This window comes from Caloenas nicobarica, chromosome 31 (assembly GCF_036013445.1).
Source record: "Caloenas nicobarica isolate bCalNic1 chromosome 31, bCalNic1.hap1, whole genome shotgun sequence".
NCBI classification, from domain to species: Eukaryota; Metazoa; Chordata; class Aves; order Columbiformes; family Columbidae; genus Caloenas; species Caloenas nicobarica.
The window spans coordinates 3,386,514-3,398,892 of record NC_088275.1 but is presented as its reverse complement, the minus strand read 5'-3'; positions in this window follow the sequence as shown (position 1 = coordinate 3,398,892).

Here is a 12,379-nt window from a genome sequence, read left to right as displayed (position 1 = left end):
CCCAGTTTAGTCCAGTAGATCCCAACAGAGCCCGACAGAGCCCGACAGAGCCCGACAGAGCCCGACAGAGCCCGACAGGGCCCGACAGGGCCCAGTAGAGCCCGAGAGAACCCGACAGAGCCCGACAGAACCCGACAGGGCCCAGTAGAGCCCGACAGAGCCCGACAGAGCCCGACAGAGCCCGACAGAGCCCGACAGGGCCCGACAGGGCCCGACAGAGCCCGACAGGGCCCGACAGGGCCCGACAGGGCCCGACAGAGCCCGACAGAGCCCAGTAGAGCCCGACAGAGCCCGACAGAGCCCGACAGAGCCCGACAGAGCCCGACAGAGCCCGACAGGGCCCGACAGGGCCCGACAGGGCCCGACAGAGCCCGACAAGGCCCGACAGAGCCCGACAGGGCCCAACAGGGCCCGACAGAGCCCGACAGAGCCCGACAGGGCCCAGTAGAGCCCGACAGAGCCCGACAGAGCCCGACAGAGCCCGACAGAGCCCGACAGAGCCCGACAGAGCACAGTAGAGCCCGACAGAGCCCGACAGGGCCCGACAGGGCCCAGTAGAGCCCGACAGAGCCCGACAGAGCCCAGTAGAGCCCAGTAGAGCCCGACAGGGCCCGACAGAGCCCGACAGGGCCCAGTAGAGCCCGACAGAGCCCGACAGAGCCTGACAGAGCCCGACAGGGCCCGACAGGGCCCGACAGAGCCCGACAGAGCCCGACAGAGCCCGACAGGGCCCAGTAGAGCCCGACAGAGCCCGACAGAGCCCGACAGAGCCCGACAGAGCCCGACAGGGCCCAGTAGAGCCCGACAGAGCCCGACAGAGCCCGACAGGGCCCGACAGGGCCCGACAGGGCCCGACAGAGCCCGACAGGGCCCGACAGGGCCCAGTAGACCCCGACAGAGCCCGACAGAGCCCGACAGGGCCCGACAGGGCCCGACAGAGCCCGACAGAGCCCGACAGGGCCCGACAGGGCTCGACAGGGCCCAGTAGAGCCCGACAGAGCCCGACAGAGCCCGACAGAGCCCGACAGGGCCCGACAGGGCCCGACAGGGCCCGACAGAGCCCAGTAGAGCCCGACAGAGCCCGACAGAGCCCGACAGAGCCCGACAGAGCCCGACAGAGCCCGACAGGGCCCGACAGAGCCCGACAGAGCCCGACAGGGCCCGACAGGGCCCGACAGAGCCCGACAGGGCCCGACAGAGCCCGACAGGGCCCGACAGAGCCCGACAGAGCCCGACAGGGCACGACAGAGCCCGACAGAGCCCAGTAGAGCCCAGTAGAGCCCGACAGAGCCCGACAGGGCCCGACAGAGCCCGACAGGGCCCGACAGGGAACAGTAGAGCCCAGTAGAGCCCAGTAGAGCCCAGTAGAGCCCGACAGAGCCCGACAGAGCCCGACAGAGCCCGACAGAGCCCGACAGAGCCCGACAGAGCCCGACAGAGCCCGACAGGGCCCGACAGGGCCCGACAGGGAACAGTAGAGCCCAGTAGAGCCCGACAGAGCCCGACAGAGCCCGACAGAGCCCGACAGAGCCCGACAGGGCCCGACAGGGCCCAGTAGAGCCCAGTAGAGCCCGACAGAGCTCGACAGAGCCCGACAGGGCCCGACAGAGCCCGACAGAGCCCGACAGGGAACAGTAGAGACAAGTAGAGCCCGACAGAGCCCAACAGAGCCCGACAGAGCCCGTCAGGGCCCGACAGATCCCGACAGAGCCCGACAGGGCCCGACAGAGCCCGACAGAGCCCGACAGAGCCCGACAGGGCCCGACAGAGCCCGACAGAGCCCAGTAGAGCCCAGTAGAGCCCGACAGAGCCCGACAGAGCCCGACAGGGCCCGACAGCGCCCAGTAGAGCCCAGTAGAGCCCGACAGAGCCCGACAGAGTCCGACAGAGCCTGACAGAGCCCAGTAGAGCCCAGTAGAGCCCAACAGAGCCCGACAGACCCCGACAGAGCCCGACAGAGCCCGACAGGGCCCGACAGAGCCCAGTTTAGCCCAGTAGAGCCCGACAGAGCCCGACAGAGCCCGACAGAGCCCGACAGAGCCCGACAGGGCCCGACAGGGCCCGACAGGGCCCAGTAGAGCCCAGTAGGGCCCGACAGAGCCAGACAGAGCCAGACAGGGCCCGACAGGGCCCGACAGAGCCCGACAGAGCCCGACAGAGCCCGACAGAGCCCGACAGAGCCCGACAGAGCCCGACAGGGCCCGACAGGGCCCGACAGGGCCCGACAGGGAACAGTAGAGCCCAGTAGAGCCTAGTAGAGCCCGACAGAGCCCGACAGAGCCCGACAGAGCCCAGTAGAGCCCAGTAGAGCCCGACAGAGCCCAGTAGAGCCCGACAGGGCCCGACAGAGCCCGACAGAGCCCGACAGGGCCCGACAGGGCCCGACAGGGAACAGTAGAGCCCAGTAGAGCCCGACAGAGCCCGACAGAGCCCGACAGAGCCCGACAGAGCCCGACAGAGCCCGACAGGGCCCGACAGGGCCCGACAGAGCCCGACAGAGCCCGACAGGGCCCGACAGGGCCCGACAGGGAACAGTAGAGCCCAGTAGAGCCCGACAGAGCCCGACAGAGCCCGACAGAGCCCGACAGAGCCCGACAGGGAACAGTAGAGCCCAGTAGAGCCCGACAGAGCCTGACAGGGCCCGACAGGGCCCGACAGAGCCCGACAGAGCCCGACAGAGCCCGACAGAGCCCGACAGGGCCCGACAGAGCCCAGTAGAGTAGAGTAGAGCCCGACAGAGCCCGACAGAGCCCGACAGGGCCCGACAGAGCCCGACAGAGCCCGACAGGGCCCGACAGGGAACAGTAGAGCCCAGTAGAGCCCGACAGAGCCCGACAGAGCCCGACAGAGCCCGACAGAGCCCGACAGAGCCCGACAGGGCCCGACAGAGCCCGACAGAGCCCGACAGAGCCCAGTAGAGCCCGACAGAGCCCGACAGAGCCCGACAGAGCCCAGTAGAGCCCAGTAGAGCCCGACAGAGCCCGACAGAGCCCGACAGAGCCCGACAGGGCCCGGCAGAGCCCAGTTTAGCCCAGTAGAGCCCGACAGAGCCCGACAGAGCCCGACAGAGCCCGACAGAGCCCAGTAGAGCCCGACAGAGCCCGACAGAGCCCGACAGAGCCCGACAGAGCCCGACCGAGTCCGACAGGACCCGACAGGGCCCGACAGGGCCCGACAGGGCCCAGTTTAGCCCAGTAGAGCCCGACAGGGCCCGACAGAGCCCAACAGAGCCCGACAGAGCCCGACAGGGCCCGACAGGGCCCAGTAGAGCCCGACAGAGCCCGACAGGGCCCGACAGGGCCCGATAGAGCCCGACAGAGCCCGACAGGGCCCGACAGGGCCCAGTAGAGCCCGACAGAGCCCGACAGAGCCCGACAGAGCCCGACAGGGCCCGACAGGGCCCGACAGAGCCCAGTAGAACCCGACAGAGCCCGACAGAGCCCGACAGAGCCCAGTATAGCCCGACAGAGCCCAGTAGAGCCCGACAGAGCCCGACAGAGCCCGACAGAGCCCGACAGGGCCCGACAGGGCCCGACAGAGCCCGACAGGGCCCGACAGAGCCCGACAGAGCCCGACAGGGCCCGACAGGGCCCGACAGAGCCCGACAGAGCCCGACAGAACCCGACAGAGCCCGACAGAGCCCGACAGGGCCCGACAGGGCCCAGTAGAGCCCGACAGAGCCCGACAGGGCCCGACAGAGCCCGACAGAGCCCGACAGGGCCCAGTAGAGCCCGACAGAGCCCGACAGGGCCCGACAGGGCCCGACAGAGCCCAACAGAGCCCGACAGAGCCCGACAGAGCCCGACAGGGCCCGACAGGGCCCGACAGGGAACAGTAGAGCCCAGTAGAGCCCGACAGAGCCCGACAGGGCCCGACAGAGCCCACTAGAGCCCGACAGAGCCCGACAGAGCCCGACAGAACCCAACAGAGCCCGACAGAGCCCAGTAGAGCCCGACAGAGCCCGACAGAGCCCGACAGAGCCCGACAGGGCCCGACAGGGCCCGACAGGGCCCAGTAGAGCCCGACAGAGCCCGACAGAGCTTGACAGAGCCCGACAGAGCCCGACAGGGCCCGACAGGGCCCAGTAGAGCCCGACAGAGCCCGACAGAGCCCGACAGAGCCCGACAGAGCCCGACAGAGCCCGACAGGCCCCGACAGAGCCCGACAGGGCCCGACAGGGCCCGACAGGGCCCAGTAGAGCCCGACAGAGCCCGACAGAGCCCAGTAGAGCCCGACAGAGCCCGACAGAGCCCGACAGAGCCCGAAAGAGACCAGTTGAGCCCGACAGAGCCCGACAGAGCCCAACAGAGCCCAGTAGAGCCCGACAGAGCCCGACAGAGCCCGACAGAGCCCGACAGAGCCCAGTAGAGCCCGACAGAGCCCGACAGAGCCCGACAGAGCCCGACAGAGCCCGACAGAGCCCGACAGAGCCCGACAGGGCCCAGTAGAGCCCAGTAGAGCCCGACAGAGCCCAGTAGAGCCCGACAGAGCCCGACAGAGCCCGACAGGGCCCGACAGAGCCCGACAGAGCCCGACAGAGCCCGACAGGGCCCGACAGAGCCCAGTAGAGCCCGACAGAGCCCGACAGAGCCCGACAGAGCCCGACAGAGCCCGACAGAGCCCAGTAGAGCCCAGTAGAGCCCGACAGAGCCCAGTAGAGCCCGACAGAGCCCGACAGAGCCCGACAGAGCCCGACAGAGCCCGACAGGGCCCGACAGGGCCCGACAGAGCCCGACAGGGCCCGACAGAGCCCGACAGGGCCCGACAGGGCCCGACAGGGCCCGACAGAGCCCGACAGAGCCCGACAGAGCCCGACAGAGCCCGACAGAGCCCGACAGGGCCCAGTAGAGCCCGACAGAGCCCGACAGGGCCCGACAGAGCCCGACAGAGCCCGACAGGGCCCAGTAGAGCCCGACAGAGCCCGACAGGGCCCGACAGGGCCCGACAGAGCCCAACAGAGCCCGACAGAGCCCGACAGAGCCCGACAGGGCCCGACAGGGCCCGACAGGGCCCGACAGGGAACAGTAGAGCCCAGTAGAGCCCGACAGAGCCCGACAGGGCCCGACAGAGCCCACTAGAGCCCGACAGAGCCCGACAGAGCCCGACAGAACCCAACAGAGCCCGACAGAGCCCAGTAGAGCCCGACAGAGCCCGACAGAGCCCGACAGAGCCCGACAGGGCCCGACAGGGCCCGACAGGGCCCAGTAGAGCCCGACAGAGCCCGACAGAGCTTGACAGAGCCCGACAGAGCCCGACAGGGCCCGACAGGGCCCAGTAGAGCCCGACAGAGCCCGACAGAGCCCGACAGAGCCCGACAGGCCCCGACAGAGCCCGACAGGGCCCGACAGGGCCCGACAGGGCCCAGTAGAGCCCGACAGAGCCCGACAGAGCCCAGTAGAGCCCGACAGAGCCCGACAGAACCCGACAGAGCCCGAAAGAGACCAGTTGAGCCCGACAGAGCCCGACAGAGCCCAACAGAGCCCAGTAGAGCCCGACAGAGCCCGACAGAGCCCGACAGAGCCCAGTAGAGCCCGACAGAGCCCGACAGAGCCCGACAGAGCCCGACAGAGCCCGACAGGGCCCGACAGGGCCCGACAGGGCCCGACAGAGCCCAGTAGAGACCGACAGAGCCCGACAGAGCCCGACAGAGCCAGACAGAGCCCGACAGAGCCCGACAGAGCCCGACAGAGCCCGACAGGGCCCAGTAGAGCCCAGTAGAGCCCGACAGAGCCCAGTAGAGCCCGACAGAGCCCGACAGAGCCCGACAGGGCCCGACAGAGCCCGACAGAGCCCGACAGAGCCCGACAGAGCCCGACAGAGCCCGACAGGGCCCAGTAGAGCCCGACAGAGCCCGACAGGGCCCGACAGGGCCCGACAGAGCCCGACAGAGCCCGACAGGGCCCAGTAGAGCCCGACAGAGCCCGACAGAGCCCGACAGCGCCCGACAGGGCCCGACAGGGCCCGACAGAGCCCGACAGGGCCCGACAGGGCCCGACAGGGCCCGACAGGGCCCAGTAGAGCCCGACAGAGCCCGACAGAGCCCGACAGAGCCCAACAGAACCCGACAGAGCCCAGTAGAGCCCGACAGATCCCGACAGAGCCCGACAGGGCCCGACAGAGCCCGACAGGGCCCGACAGGGCCCGACAGAGCCCGACAGAGCCCGACAGGGCCCAGTAGAGCCCGACAGAGCCCGACAGAGCCCGACAGAGCCCAGTAGAGCCCGACAGAGCCCGACAGAGCCCGACAGAGCCCAGTAGAGCCCGACAGAGCCCGACAGGGCCCGACAGGGCCTGACAGGGCCCAGTAGAGCCCGACAGAGCCCGACAGAGCCCAGTAGAGCCCAGTAGAGCCCGACAGAGCCCGACAGAGCCCGACAGAGCCCGACAGGGCCCAGTAGATCCCGACAGAGGCCGACAGGGCCCGACAGGGCCCAGTAGAGCCCGACAGAGCCCGACAGAGCCCGACAGGGCCCAACAGAGCCCGACAGGGCCCGACAGGGCCCAGTAGAGCCCGACAGAGCCCGACAGAGCCTGACAGAGCCCGACAGGGCCCGACAGAGCCCGACAGAGCCCAACAGGGCCCAGTAGAGCCCGACAGAGCCCGACAGAGCCCGACAGAGCCCGACAGAGCCCGACAGAGCCCGACAGGGCCCAGTAGAGCCCGACAGAGCCCGACAGAGCCCGACAGAGCCCGACAGGGCCCGACAGGGCCCGACAGGGCCCGACAGAGCCCGACAGAGCCCGACAGGGCCCGACAGAGCCCGACAGGGCCCGACAGGGCCCGACAGAGCCCGACAGAGCCCGACAGGGCCCGACACGGCCCGACAGAGCCCAGTAGAGCCCGACAGAGCCCGACAGAGCCCGACAGGGCCCGACAGGGCCCGACAGGGCCCGACAGGGCCCGACAGGGCCCAGTAGAGCCCGACAGAGCCCGACAGAGCCCGACAGGGCCCGACAGAGCCCGACAGAGCCCAGTAGAGCCCGACAGAGCCCGACAGAGCCCGACAGGGCCCGACAGGGCCCGACAGGGCCCAGTAGAGCCCGACAGAGCCCGACAGAGCCCGACAGAGCCCGACAGGGCCCGACAGAGCCCGACAGAGCCCGACAGGGCCCGACAGGGCCCGAGAGAGCCCGACAGGGCCCGACAGGGCCCGACAGGGCCCCATAGAGCCCGACAGGGCACGACAGAGCCCGACAGAGCCGGACAGAGCCGGACAGGGCCCGACAGAGCCCGACAGAGCCCGACAGAGCCCGACAGAGCCCAGTAGAGCCCAGTAGAGCCCGACAGAGCCCGACAGAGCCCGACAGAGCCCGACAGGGCCCGACAGGGCCCGACAGGGCCCAGTAGAGCCCGACAGAGCCCGACAGAGCCCGACAGGGCCCGACAGGGCCCAGTAGAGCCCGACAGAGCACGACAGAGCCTGACAGAGCCTGACAGAGCCCGACAGAGCCCAGTAGAGCCCAGTAGAGCCCGACAGAGCCCGACACAGCCCGACAGAGCCCGACAGAGCCCGACAGGGCCCGACAGAGCCCGACAGAGCCCGACAGGGCCCGACAGGGCCCGACAGGGCCCAGTAGAGCCCGACAGGGCCCGACAGAGCCCGACAGGGCCCAGTAGAGCCCGACAGAGCCCGACAGAGCCCGACAGGGCCCGACAGGGCCCGACAGGGCCCGACAGAGCCCGACAGAGCCCGACAGAGCCCGACAGAGCCCGACAGAGCCCGACAGAGCCCGACAGAGTCCGACAGAGCCCGACAGGGCCCAGTAGAGCCCAGTAGAGCCCGACAGAGCCCAGTAGCGCCCGACAGAGCCCGACAGAGCCCGACAGAGCCCGACAGGGCCCGACAGAGCCCGACAGGGCCCAGTAGAGCCCGACAGAGCCCGACAGAGCCCGACAGAGCCCAGTAGAGCCCGACAGAGCCCGACAGGGCCCGACAGGGCCCGACAGGGCCCAGTAGAGCCCGACAGAGCCCAGTAGAGCCCGACAGAGCCCGACAGGGCCCGACAGAGCCCGACAGAGCCCGACAGAGCCCGACAGAGCCCGACAGGGCCCAGTAGAGCCCGACAGAGCCCGACAGAGCCCGACAGAGCCCGACAGAGCCCGACAGGGCCCGACAGAGCCCGACAGGGCCCGACAGGGAACAGTAGAGCCCAGTAGAGCCCAGTAGAGCCCGACAGAGCCCGACAGAGCCCGACAGAGCCCGACAGAGCCCAGTAGAGCCCGACAGAGCCCGACAGAGCCCGACAGGGCCCGACAGGGAACAGTAGAGCCCAGTAGAGCCCGACAGAGCCCGACAGAGCCCGACAGAGCCCGACAGGGCCCGACAGAGCCCGACAGGGCCCGACAGGGCCCGACAGGGCCCAGTAGAGCCCAGTAGAGCCCGACAGAGCCCGACAGAGCCCGACAGGGCCCGACAGAGCCCGACAGAGCCCGACAGAGCCCGACAGGGCCCGACAGGGAACAGTAGAGACAAGTAGAGCCCGACAGAGCCCGACAGAGCCCGACAGAGCCCGTCAGGGCCCGACAGATCCCGACAGAGCCCGACAGGGCCCGACAGAGCACGACAGAGCCCGACAGAGCCCGACAGGGCCCGACAGAGCCCGACAGAGCCCAGTAGAGCCCAGTAGAGCCCGACAGAGCCCGACAGAGCCCGACAGGGCCCGACAGAGCCCGACAGAGCCCGACAGAGCCCAGTAGAGCCCAGTAGAGCCCGACAGAGCCCGACAGAGCCCGACAGAGCCCGACAGAGCCCAGTAGAGCCCAGTAGAGCCCGACAGAGCCCGACAGAGCCCGACAGGGCCCGACAGGGCCCAGTTTAGCCCTGTAGATCCCAAGAGAGCCCGACAGAGCCCGACAGAGCCCGACAGGGCCCAACAGGGCCCGACAGAGCCCAGTTTAGCCCAGTAGAGCCCGACAGAGCCCGACAGAGCCCGACAGGGCCCGACAGGGCCCGACAGGGCCCGACAGGGCCCAGTTTAGCCCAGTAGATCCCAACAGAGCCCTACAGAGCCCGACAGAGCCCGACAGGGCCCGACAGGGCCCGACAGAGCCCAGTTTAGCCCAGTAGAGCCCGACAGAGCCCGACAGAGCCCGACAGAGCCCGACAGAGCCCGACAGGGCCCGACAGGGCCCGACAGGGCCCGACAGAGCCCAGTTTAGTCCAGTAGATCCCAACAGAGCCCGACAGAGCCCGACAGAGCCCGACAGAGCCCGACAGGGCCCGACAGGGCCCAGTAGAGCCCGACAGAACCCGACAGAGCCCGACAGAACCCGACAGGGCCCAGTAGAGCCCGACAGAGCCCGACAGAGCCCGACAGAGCCCGACAGAGCCCGACAGAGCCCGACAGGGCCCGACAGGGCCCGACAGAGCCCGACAGAGCCCAGTAGAGCCCGACAGAGCCCGACAGAGCCCGACAGAGCCCGACAGAGCCCGACAGAGCCCGACAGGGCCCGACAGGGCCCGACAGAGCCCGACAGAGCCCGACAAGGCCCGACAGAGCCCGACAGGGCCCAACAGGGCCCGACAGAGCCCGACAGAGCCCGACAGAGCCCGACAGAGCCCGACAGGGCCCAGTAGAGCCCGACAGAGCCCGACAGAGCCCGACAGAGCCCGACAGAGCCCGACAGAGCCCGACAGAGCCCGACAGAGCCCGACAGAGCACAGTAGAGCCCGACAGAGCCCGACAGGGCCCGACAGGTCCCGACAGGGCCCAGTAGAGCCCGACAGAGCCCGACAGAGCCCAGTAGAGCCCAGTAGAGCCCGACAGGGCCCGACAGAGCCCGACAGGGCCCAGTAGAGCCCGACAGAGCCCGACAGAGCCTGACAGAGCCCGACAGGGCCCGACAGGGCCCGACAGAGCCCGACAGAGCCCGACAGGGCCCAGTAGAGCCCGACAGAGCCCGACAGAGCCCGACAGAGCCCGACAGGGCCCAGTAGAGCCCGACAGAGCCCGACAGAGCCCGACAGGGCCCGACAGGGCCCGACAGAGCCCGACAGAGCCCGACAGGGCTCGACAGGGCCCAGTAGATCCCGACAGAGCCCGACAGAGCCCGACAGAGCCCGACAGGGCCCGACAGGGCCCGACAGAGCCCGACAGAGCCCGACAGAGCCCGACAGGGCCCGACAGGGCTCGACAGAGCCCAGTAGATCCCGACAGAGCCCGACAGAGCCCGACAGAGCCCGACAGGGCCCGACAGGGCCCGACAGAGCCCAGTAGAGCCCGACAGAGCCCGACAGAGCCCGACAGAGCCCGACAGGGCCCGACAGGGCCCGACAGGGCCCGACAGGGCCCGACAGAGCCCGACAGGGCCCGACAGGGCCCGACAGAGCCCGACAGGGCACGACAGAGCCCGACAGAGCCCAGTAGAGCCCAGTAGAGCCCGACAGAGCCCGACAGGGCCCGACAGGGCCCGACAGAGCCCGACAGGGCCCGACAGGGAACAGTAGAGCCCAGTAGAGCCCGACAGAGCCCGACAGAGCCCGACAGAGCCCGACAGAGCCCGACAGAGCCCGACAGAGCCCGACAGAGCCCAGTAGAGCCCGACAGAGCCCGACAGAGCCCGACAGGGCCCGACAGGGCCCGACAGGGAACAGTAGAGCCCAGTAGAGCCCGACAGAGCCCGACAGAGCCCGACAGAGCCCGACAGGGCCCGACAGGGCCCGACAGAGCCCAGTAGAGCCCAGTAGAGCCCGACAGAGCTCGACAGAGCCCGACAGGGCCCGACAGGGCCCGACAGAGCCCGACAGGGCCCGACAGGGAACAGTAGAGACAAGTAGAGCCCGACAGAGCCCGACAGAGCCCGACAGAGCCCGTCAGGGCCCGACAGATCCCGACAGAGCCCGACAGGGCCCGACAGAGCACGACAGAGCCCGACAGAGCCCGACAGGGCCCGACAGAGCCCGACAGAGCCCAGTAGAGCCCAGTAGAGCCCGACAGAGCCCGACAGAGCCCGACAGGGCCCGACAGAGCCCGACAGAGCCCGACAGAGCCCAGTAGAGCCCGACAGAGCCCGACAGAGTCCGACAGAGCCTGACAGAGCCCAGTAGAGCCCAGTAGAGCCCAACAGAGCCCGACAGACCCCGACAGAGCCCGACAGAGCCCGACAGGGCCCGACAGAGCCCAGTTTAGCCCAGTAGAGCCCGACAGAGCCCGACAGAGCCCGACAGAGCCCGACAGGGCCCGATAGGGCCCGACAGAGCCCAGTAGAGCCCAGTAGGGCCCGACAGAGCCCGACAGAGCCAGACAGAGCCAGACAGGGCCCGACAGAGCCCGACAGAGCCCGACAGAGCCCGACAGGGCCCGACAGGGCCCGACAGGGAACAGTAGAGCCCAGTAGAGCCTAGTAGAGCCCGACAGAGCCCGACAGAGCCCGACAGAGCCCGACAGAGCCCGACAGAGCCCAGTAGAGCCCGACAGAGCCCAGTAGAGCCCGACAGGGCCCGACAGAGCCCGATAGAGCCCGACAGGGCCCGACAGGGAACAGTAGAGCCCAGTAGAGCCCGACAGAGCCCGACAGAGCCCGACAGGGCCCAGTAGAGCCCGACAGGGCCCGACAGGGCCCGACAGAGCCCGACAGAGCCCGACAGGGCCCAGTAGATCCCGACAGAGCCCGACAGAGCCCGACAGGGCCCGACAGGGCCCGACAGAGCCCGACAGAGCCCGACAGGGCCCGACAGGGCTCGACAGAGCCCAGTAGAGCCCGACAGAGCCCGACAGAGCCCGACAGAGCCCGACAGGGCCCGACAGGGCCCGACAGAGCCCAGTAGAGCCCGACAGAGCCCGACAGAGCCCGACAGAGCCCGACAGGGCCCGACAGAGCCCGACAGGGCCCGACAGGGCCCGACAGGGCCCGACAGGGCCCGACAGAGCCCGACAGAGCCCGACAGGGCACGACAGAGCCCGACAGAGCCCAGTAGAGCCCAGTAGATCCCGACAGAGCCCGACAGGGCCCGACAGAGCCCGACAGAGCCCGACAGAGCCCGACAGGGCCCGACAGGGAACAGTAGAGCCCAGTAGAGCCCGACAGAGCCCGACAGAGCCCGACAGAGCCCGACAGAGCCCGACAGAGCCCGACAGAGCCGGACAGAGCCCAGTAGAGCCCGACAGAGCCCGACAGAGCCCGACAGGGCCCGACAGGGCCCGACAGGGAACAGTAGAGCCCAGTAGAGCCTAGTAGAGCCCGACAGAGCCCGACAGAGCCCGACAGAGCCCAGTAGAGCCCAGTAGAGCCCGACAGAGCCCAGTAGAGCCCGACAGGGCCCGACAGAGCCCGATAGAGCCCGACAGGGCCCGACAGGGCCCGACAGGGAACAGTAGAGCCCAGTAGAGCCCGACAGAGCCCGACAGAGCCCGACAGAGCCCGACAGGGCCCGACAGG